This window comes from Pteropus medius, unplaced genomic scaffold (genome assembly GCF_902729225.1).
Source record: "Pteropus medius unplaced genomic scaffold, Ma_sr-lr_union100, whole genome shotgun sequence".
Taxonomy (NCBI): Eukaryota; Metazoa; Chordata; class Mammalia; order Chiroptera; family Pteropodidae; genus Pteropus; species Pteropus medius.
Window position 1 is genome coordinate 197,044 of NW_024351241.1, and position 10,691 is coordinate 207,734.

Here is a 10,691-nt window from a genome sequence, read left to right on the forward strand (position 1 = left end):
ATACACATATTGAAAGTGTACAAGGTGATTAATACACTTAGGTAACTATCCACTCATGATGCGACGGAGAGGCGAATGTTTATTAGATATCTGACATCAGCTACCATGGTATTTACAGTAACATAAAGAGAAACACTCAAAATGTCACATGCACACACACTCAGAATCATACCGCATGCATTCACATGACCACACACTCACACCCATGCACACAAACCTACACCTCCTCACTGGAGCTGGAAGTCATGGCCATATTTTTTTTCCCTAGATAATCAGTCTCTGTCACCACGTCCCTCATTCTCATTGCCAGCAGGAAACTGCAATCAGAGTGGCTCTCCACACTAAAGCCTGCAAGTATACCAACCCTTTCTCAGTTTCTAGATTTTTCCTCAGAAAATGAAGGATTCTAAAATACATACTGTCTTCAAGGAAAAGTGGAACCACCTGAAATGACAGAAAATACTTGAGGGTCACATCACGCTGCGTCTTGTTTGCACAGGTCTTTGCTTAAATCAGTTACATTAGAAAACAAGATGGGAAATGCTGGAGTCATGAAGAGAACCCATGAGCAAGAACAGGACAGAACTACTCAGGCCAAAGGGGAAGAACTTTCCTGGAGGAACTCCCTCTCAAGGCCATTTTGGGTGGGCAATTACCAACTTCTCTTTCAAGGAGGAAAAACTGCTAAGACAAAGACACCTCCCTCCCACACAGTTTGTAACTGCAGCTGTCATTTTTGAAGGTCCTTTCAAATCAGTTATTACTTAGTACTAGACTCACTCTCCACACTCTCATCACCAAGTAAATGTCTGTATCATCTTGAAAGCACGTGCTCATTTTTTTATATCTTAATTTTTCTGATAAATTTATAAAGCCTTGTTTGTATAGAAGGGGGAAGAGCTTGCCTTCTTGATGGATGTCAGCTCATCTTCCCTCTCACTGAGAGGCTTATTCTGCAGGTTCTTGGTGGTTATGTCAGTCCTTGGTGCTACTGCTTATGAAGGACTAGGGAACTCTGCTGAGTGCTGAAGTGGGTGAGAGCATACTGACGAGAGTGGTTTGTAAGTATGAACAGAGCTGGCGGGGCCCTCCTCCTTGCTAGAGATCGAAAGGCCAAGGAGAGAAGCAGAGAAGAAAACAAAAAAATTATGCCTTTGGCTTTCTGAAAGGAACCCACACAGTGAGAAATAACTCTGTCTAACAAAGAGTTAACACAACAGTCATGCTATGTTTCAAAGACAGTGGTCTTACTCTTTCCACCTGTTTTGAAATCCAAGTGAATTGCCACCGCCTTTGTGATTTCCTCCAAGATCATTTCTTCCTAATGCTACTACTACATTCATCAAAACATTTCTCTAAGGATTTTTACTTGATGGAAAGCGAAATTATTGAGAACATTATTCACTTCACAAAACTACCCAACTATTTTCACTCAAATCCTTTTTCATGAAATAAATAAAATACAGAAGAGTTGAAAACAGAGAAATCCCATTATGTAATATTGAAGCCATCATCTGTGATAATGTCCTCCCTGTCATTTATTTCTGTACAGTGCGTGTGTGCTGTGTGTGGCATTATGTCAGCGTCTGTCCACTCTCACACAGACCACAACCTAAAAGTCATCATGGATGCCAGGCACTGTAGAACAGGCCAGAATTCTTCACTGTATGACCATTTCCTTCGACTACACTCCCAACCCTCATTCCCGGCAGGGATCTAGAATCAGGGGTCTTACAGACCAAACTCGCAGGAAAGCCCCACCTTGGTCAGCACCCAGATTTAGCCTCAGCATGTGAGTGATTCCTGAATACATACATTTTTATCTTCTGCATTCACCTGCCATTAGAGAACATCATCAACAACAACAACAACAACAACAACAACAACAACAACACTGTTAGGAGCACTTCATCCTGGACACTGTGAACAGGGTTTCTGTTCTCTTGAAAACTTTTGGACACCAGATGGGAAACAGTACCTGAGTTAATTACCCCAAGAAAAAACTTACAGAACACCCGTGGGAAAGTTTTGATTCTTCATGGAAGGTCTCCGAGTGTACTTGGATTGACAAACACAACTCTTCTTCAAGAACAAAAATTCTCTACAGAGGAAAATGCTCCCTACTCTGCAGTTTGTGACTAATGCTGTCATTTTGAATGCCCTCTTGAATCAGGAATCACTCGACAAACACACAAAAATTACACTCAACAATCTCCCCACCAAGTAAATCGTCTACCCTCTGGAATGTACATGTTCACATCTTCATGTGTTAATATTACTATAACAAAAAGAATCAGATGTGGTTCCATAGTGTAGTGGTTTGCACATCTGTTTTACATGCAGAAGGTCCTGGGTTCACTCCTCAGTGTAGCCACGGTCCATGGTCTCCGGCCATGCCACCCTGAACGAGCCCGATGTCTGATCTCAGAACCTACGCATGGACGTGCCTGGTTAGTACTTGGATTGGAGACCACATAGGAACATCAGGTGCTGTAGGCATAAATGATAATAATAAACAAAAAAAGGAAGGAAGGTGAGCTTACATGTGGAATAAATGGTCCCTTCGCAGAGCTCTGTCAGAGAAGGTTCCACCACCACGATGCTGGGGCAGCTAGGGAAACACAGAGCATGTGTCAGTCATTGGCAATGCTGCCCAGGACGTACTCAGGGAGCTGTGCCTGATGTGGAATTTGGACTGGAGGGTGTGGATGTGGCTGGTTGATCAGTAGGAACTGAGCAGTTCGGTAAGGCCATCTTCCCAGGCAGATGAATGAAGGCACAAAAAGCAGCAGGAGAAAAGGAGAAATACAGCACTTGGCTTTCTAGCTAAGGGGAACCAAATTCATGTAAAATGGTCGATCTAACAAAGAGTAAACAGTAAAATGGAACTATGAGAAATTTTCTGATTTTTCTATGGTTTTGAGATTCAGTTAAATTGCCACCCTATTTTTTACTTCTTCCAAAATCAATTCTTTGGGCAGAATTTACAGATGCTACTATTGGATTTATAATCTCTTCTGTAAGATTTTGTTCTTGATGGAAAGCAAACTGATTGGGGGATCGAACTCAGGTTTAGGAAATGTATCTCATTAGAATTATTCACTAATTGTTTTTCATAAACAAAATCAAATGCAGAGTATTTTAAAATACCGATATCCCATGATTTAAAATAGTCACTATCAACCGTGTGATACTTTCCTTCCAGTTTTTTTTATTTTTCAATTGATCGCGCATGTCTTAGAGTCATTGGCTGTCCATACTCACGCTGCCCATGAAAAGGACAGTTCCTCACACAGGGGAGGCTAGGGAAAGTACTGACACTCTCTACCCCAGTAGCATAAAAGATGTGCAGTAAGGTTGAGGGGCGTCTGGGTCTCCACTATTAAAAATTTGAGTGCTTCCTTGCCACTGTACCTGCTTAGGTTTTTACAGGGTTTGTGCGCTTCTAAGGTTTACTCTGATATTGTCTTCCTGGATTTTAACTGCCCTGAAATGGGCTGAGAAGCAACCTAATCACTGATAGTAGTTGCTCGACATTGACCTCTCACCTCTTACAAAATCTCAGCTGACCAGAAGCATGTGGGCCCTCCATGTGGCTTTCACACCAATGGCTATGCCATGGCCAGCTGTTATATTTACCTGTGTCTGCCCCGGGCTATGTGACAATGAGGACATCTTCTCAAGATGGGCTGTGTGTGGGAGCTGTGTAGGCACTAGCACTTCCAGGCATGGCCACAGAAGCTGGCACTTTGTTACTCGGTCACTGATAATCATGTTCCCCAGTAGTGAGGGCAGGTCAGTGGTACAGAGCATGAACACAAGGGACTCATGACTGGGTTCAAATTTTGGATCTTCCATAAAGGAGGTTATTGCTTGTATCATTCATCTCTGCAGCACCTCCACATTAGCAGAAGGACTATTAAGCAAACGTCCAGATACAGCCAGAGGAAGGAAAAGTTAATTATGGAAAGTGTGCAGTGAAGGGAAGCTTCTTTTGAAAAGCAGATGAATGTGTTGTATTGTGAGTAGGAAACTCTCGTAAGGACACACGGTAACTGATACATAGACATTCAAAATCACGCCATGCACATACATTGAAAAACACCACCCCAAAACCCCAAAACTTCAGCACACAAACTTCAGCACCCACATATTATTACTTCCAAGGTCTGCAAACATTCCAGAGTTTTCTTAGACTATTGGTTGCCTTCACTACACCCCAGTCCTCATCCCCAGCAAGATCGCAGAATCGGGGAGGGGGGTTCCGACCAAATCAGCACCCAGCTTTATCTTCAGCTAGTGAGTGAGTGACGATACATTCATTTTTCATCAGATCCTTCAGCCGCTTGTCATAAGAGAACAGAAAACACTGGGAGGATCATATCCCTCTGGATACTGTTCTCCCAGGCCTTCTGTTCTCTTGATGACTTTAGGAAACCAGTTGAGAAACATTGCCTGAGTCAATGATCCCAAGAGAAAACGTACAGAACACCTTTGGGAAAGGAATGAACTCTTCATGGAAGCTGTCTCAAGTCCCTTGGAATTGGCAATTACAATTTTGTTTTCAGGGAAGAAACAATGCCGCTGATGACGCTGCTTACAACGCTCCAGTGTGAAACTAATGCTGTCCTCTTTGAATTCCCTCTTGAATCAGATATCATGTGGTCACAGACTATCACTGAACATTTTTCCACTAGTACATTGTCTCTATCATCTACCAGGTACATGCTCACATTTTAAGATCTTTATTTTATTGAAAAAGAAAGAAAGTACTTCCACAACGGTCTCCTGAAGCTCCTCCACCATGGTGTCAGGATTATCCTCCACCACATAATCAGGAAGATCTTGCACCATGCTGTCAGAGGGAGGCAGGGGGACACAGAGTCACTGTCAGTCATTGGTGGTGCTGCTCAGGACTCTCAGAGAGCTCTGTTTTAGGTGGATGTGGGGCTAGAGAATGTGAATGTCGGTGGTAAACAGTGTGGACTGAGCTGCTGCTGGGACGCTCTCTACCCTAGTAGTGTAAAAGATGTACAGTAAGGCTGAAGGGCATCTGGGTCTCCACCAGTTCAATATGACTGCTTATCTGCCATTGTTCTTGAGTAGGTTTTTATAGAGTTTGTGAGCTTCTAAGGTTTATTGTGATACTGTCTTCCTCTTAACTGCCCTGAAACAGGGGCTGACACCACACTGACAGTAGTTACTCAGCATTTACCTCTCACCTCTTACAACTTCTCAGCTGACCAAGAGCATGTGGGCCCTTCAGGTGCCTTTCACACCAATGGCTATGCCATGGCCAGCTGTTATATGCACTTGTGGCTGCCCTGGACCATGTGACACTGAGGACATCTTCTCAAGATGAGCTGTGTATGAGAGCTGTGTAGGCACTAGACCTTCCAGGCATGGCCACAGAATCTGGCACTTTGTTGCTCAGTCACTGATAATCATGTGGCTCAGTGGTAAGGGCAGGTAAGTGGTACAGAGCATGAACACAAGGGACACATGACTGGGTTCAGATTTTGGATCATCCATAAAGGAGATCAGTGCTTGTGCCATTCATCTCTGCACCACCTCCACATGAGGAGAAGGACTATTAAGCAAACGTCCAGATACAGCCAGGGGAAGGAAAAGTTAATTATGGAAAGTGTTCAGTGATGGGGAGCTTCTTTAAAAAGCCGAAAACTGTGTTGTATTGTGTGAGTAAGAAACTCTCCTAAGGTCACACAGTCACTCATACGTGGACATTCACAATCACACCATGCACATACATTGAAATACACCACCCAAAAACTCCAACACACAAACCTCACTATCCAACACACAAACCTCACTATCCATTGCTTCCAAGGACTGCAAACATTTCAACTTTTCCTAGAATATCGGGTGCTTTCACTACACCCCAACCATCATCCTCAGCCGAATCACAGAATCAGGGGAGCTTCCGGACCAAACCAGCAAGAAAACCCACCTGCTTCAGCACTCAGCTTTATCCTCAGCTAGTGATTGATTTTTCATTGGATCTGTTCGCCTCCTTTCATAAGAGAAATGACAGTACTGTGAGGACCACATCCTCCTAGACACTGTTCTCCCAGGCCTTCTGTTCTTTTGATGACTTTAGGACACCAGTTGAGAAACATTGCTTGAGTCAATGACCCCAAGAGAAAACGTACAGAGCAGCTTTAGGAAAGAATTGAACCTTTCATGGAAGCTATCTCAGGTTCCTTTGAATTGGCAATTACAAAATTCTTTATTTTCAGGGAAGAAATGGTGCGTCTGCTGACACTGCTTGCAATGCTCCAGTGTGAATCTAATGCTGTCCTATTTGGATGCCCTCTTGAATCAGATATCAGGTGGTCACAGACCTTGTCTCTATAATCTAGCAAGCACATGCTCACATTTCATGATTGTAAATTTATTGAAAAAGGAAGCACTTCCACGACGGTCTCCTGAAGCTCCTCCACAACGGTGTCCAGATGATCCTCCACCATGTTGTCAGGAAGATCTTGCACCACACTGTCAGAGGGAGGTAGAGGGAAACAGAGTCACGGTCAGTCTTTGGTGGTGCTGCTCAGGACTGTTTCAGGTGGGTGTGGGGCTAAAGCATGTGGATGTCCATGGTAAACAGTATGGACTAAAGCTGCTGCTGGGACATTCTCATTGGTGGATGAAGAAGGCCAAGGAAAGACGCAGGCAAGAACGAGAAACAGAGCCTTTGACACCACATGGATTCACATGACACACACTCACACCCATGCACATAAACCTACACCAGCTCATGGAAATGGGGATCATGACCACAGTTTTTTACCTAGAAAATCAGTTTCTATCACCACGTCTCTGATTCTCATTGCCAGCAGGAAGCTAGAATCAAAGTGGCTTCCCACATTAAGCCAGCAAGAATACTTCTCTTTCTCAGTTTCTAGATTTTTCCTCAGCAAATGAAGAATTCTAGAATACGTACCGTCTTCAAGGACAAGAGGAACCACCTGAAATGACAGAACATACTATGAGTGTCACATCCTGCAGGGGCCTGTTTGCACAGGCCTTTGCTCAAATAGGTTACGTTAGCAAATCAGATGGGAAAAGCTGGAAGTGTCAACAGAACCCACCAGCAAGAACAGGACAAAACTACTCAGGTCAAAGGGCACGAACCGTCCTGGGGAACTTTCTCTCAAGACCATTTCAGGTGGGCATTTACAAACTGTTCTTCCAGAGAGGAAAACTTGCTAAGACAAACAGCTCCCACCCAACCCATATAATTTATAACTGTTGCTGTCATTTTTGAAGGTTCTTTAGGATCAGTTATCAGTTGGTTCTAGACTTACTTTTGAAAATCTCGCAACTAAGTAAATGTCTGTATCATCGGGAATGTACGTGCTCACATTTTTATACCTTCGTTTTAAGGACAAAGAAATAAATACCCATTTCTATTGCAAGGGAAGCGGGGTGAGCATACCTTGGTGCTAGATGTCACCTCATCTGACCTCTCACTGGGAGTGTCCTTCCACAGGTCCTCGGGGGAATCTGTGAGGACGCAAAGTGACTGTCAGTCCTTGGTGCTGCTGCTTATGAAGGATTAGAGAGCTCTTCTGAGTGCTGACAGGGGCAAGAGTGTACTGATGAGGGTGGTGGGTAACTATGAACTGAGCTGCTGATGGACTTCCTCCTTCCTCAAGAAAGAAAGGCCAAGCAGAAGAGCAGAAAAGAAATGGACAAAAGAAATGTGACTTTGTCTTTCTGAAAGAAACCTAATCAATGGGAAATACTCAATCTAACAAAGAGTAAACACGAACAATCGTGCCTTATTTCAAAGAAAGAGTCCTGACTCCTCCTGCCTCTTTTCAAATTCAGCTACATTGCCACAGTCTTCATGATTTTCTCCAAGATCATTTTTTCCTCCATAATCCATACCTGCTATGGCTGTGTTCATCAAAAACTCTTCTGTAAGGAATTTAACTTGATGCAAAACAAACTTATTGGAGACATAACTCACTTCCACACTAATGATCCCATTCTATTTATACACTAATCCTTTATTATGAAGTGAATAAAATAGAGAAGATTTGAAAACAGTGAAATTTCATTATGTAGAATTGATGTCATCATCTGTGATAATGACCTCTCTGTCAATTTGTTTCTATAAATGTGTACGTGTCATTGAGTCACTGTGTGTCCTCTCTCAAACAGGCAACAGACAGAGAGACAGTTCCTTATGTGGGAATAGCATGGGGGGCACAGTCTCTGTCTACCCTAGCAGGACAGGCATTTGCAACAAGGGGGATGGGCATCGGGATTCCCCTAGGTTGACTCTCAGTTCTCACTTGCCACCATCCCTTGGGATTGCGCTGACAGGATTTGGGTGTTTCTGTAGTTTGCTGTATTGCAGTCTCTTTGATTTTTAACTCTTTGGGACAGAGGCTGAGAGCGACCCCAGCACTGACAGGTATTGTTCCAGATTCTTCTTCGTGGAGCCTCACACCTCTTACAAACTGTGTGCTGACCTGCAGCATGGGGACCTTATATGTGCCTTTCACGCCAATGACTCTGTCAAAGTCAGCTGTTAAAGGCACCAAAAGCTGCCCTGGTCTATGAGACCAGTGAGGACATTTACCGCTGATAGGCAACATTTGGGAGCTGTGTAGACCCAAGCACTTCCAGCCATGTCCACATTTACGGGAAATCCCTCGCTTTGGCAATAATGACCCTGTGGCTGAGTGTGAGTGTCTGTCAGTGGTCCAGGGCATTGACATAGGGATGCACGACTGGGTTCACATGTAGGAGGTAAAGAGCTTGGGCCATTCATCTCAGTTCTGCCTCCATATGAGGGGACGAAATATTAAACAAAGCTCCAGATACAGCCATGGAAGGAAGAATGACTTATGTAAAGTGGTCTGTGAACCTAAGAATCTTTTCAGAAAGTGAACCGGGGGAATATGTTCTGTAACTCGGTAAAAGCCTGAGGAAACACACCATGCACACATACTCGCATTCACAATCACAGCACACACACTCACCAAAACACACTCAAAATTCAAGCACACAAACCCCACCACCTAAAAGTCATCACAACTGTCGGCCACAGTAGAACTGGCCAGAGTTCTTTCCTGCACCACACTCCCTTCCACTACACCCCAACTTTCATTCCCGGCACGAACATAGATCAAGGGGCCTTCTAGACCAAACAGGCAGGGAAGCCCTAACATGGTCAGCATCCAGATTTAGCCTCAGAAACAGACTGATTCCTGAATACATACCTTTTTCATGTTCTGTATCTATCTGCAATTAGAGAGAGAGAGAGGAAAAAATAAAAACAAAACACTGTTAGGAGAACATCATCCTGGACACTCTGCACAGGGCTTCTCTTCTCTTGATGTCTTTAGGACAGCAGATTGGAAACCAGAGTTAATGATCCCAAGAAAAAACACAGAATACCTGTGGGAAAGTTTGATTCTTCATGGAAAGTCTGTCAATGTACTTAGATTGGCAAATGCGAAACTCTTCTTCGAGGAGGAAAATGCTATGCAGAGGAAAATGCTAGCTGCTCTACAATTTATGACTAATGCTGTCCTTTTGAAAGCCCTTTATAGCAAGAAAAATTAAGTAAAACACTCACACTCGACTGTCTCCCCACCACCTGAATTATCTGGAATATACATGTGCATATCTTCATGATTTAATAAACTAAATAAATCAACATTTCAATTGCAAAGGAAGAAAGCAGAGCTCACATGCAGAATAGATGTGTCCTTCTCAGAAGCCTTGTCTCCAGAAGGCTCCTCCACCACAGCATCTGGGGCAGCTAGGGAAACACAGAGCGAATGTCAATCATTGCTCATGTTGCCCAGGACGTATTCAGGCAGCTGTGCTTGATGTGCATTTTGAATGGATTTGAGTGTGGAGTGGATAACTGCTAATTACAAACTGAGATATTCGGCAAGGCTGTCTTCCTGGGTGAATAAAGGCAGGCACAAATATGGAACAGGAAAAAAAGAAAAAAGACAGCCCTTGGTTTTCTAGCTAAGGGTTAACTAATCCATGTCAAATAGTATATCTGACAAAGAGTAAACACTAAAATGCATGGTATGATTCCAAGACAGAGTCATGACTTTTCTATGTTTTTGAGATTCAGCTAAATTGCCACTGTTTTCATGATTTCCTCCAAGGTCACTTTTTCCTCCATAATCCATACCTGCTATTGCTGTGTTCAAAAACACTTCTGTAAGGCATTTGACTTGATGCAAAGCAAACTTATTGGAGACATAACTTACTTCTACACAAACTATCCCATTCTATTTATTCACTAATCTTTTTTTATGAAGTGAATAAAATACAGAAGATTTGAAAACAGTGAAACCTCATTACGTTGAATAGATGTCGTCATCTGTGATAATGACCTTTCTATCATTTTGATTCTATACAATGTATGCATGCCATTGAGTTACTGTGGGTCCTCTCTCAAACAGGCAACAGACAGTGGGACAGTTCCTTACGTGAGAACGGCATGGGAGGCACAGTCTCTGTCTACTCCAGCTGGGCAGGTGTTTGCAACAAGGGGAGTGGGCATCGGGATTCCTCTAGGTTGACTCTGAGTTCTCACTTGCCATTGTCTATTGGGTTTGTGCTGACAGGATTTGGGTGTTTCAGTGGTTCGCTGTGATGAAGTCTCTTTGATTTTTAACTCTTTGGGACAG

The 10,691-nt window shown here is 43.4% G+C and overlaps 1 long non-coding RNA gene across 1 annotated transcript in view; it reads right to left on the reverse strand.

The window, feature by feature from the left end:
• LOC120586567 (uncharacterized) overlaps positions 1–2,711 on the reverse strand; it is a 46,605-nt gene extending 43,894 nt beyond the window's left edge. Inside the window, exon 1 of the long non-coding RNA XR_005648733.1 lies at positions 2,544–2,711. This is a non-coding gene — a long non-coding RNA (uncharacterized LOC120586567). The remainder of the gene's footprint in view (positions 1–2,543) is intronic.
• Between the last annotated feature and the right edge of the window lie 7,980 nt (positions 2,712–10,691).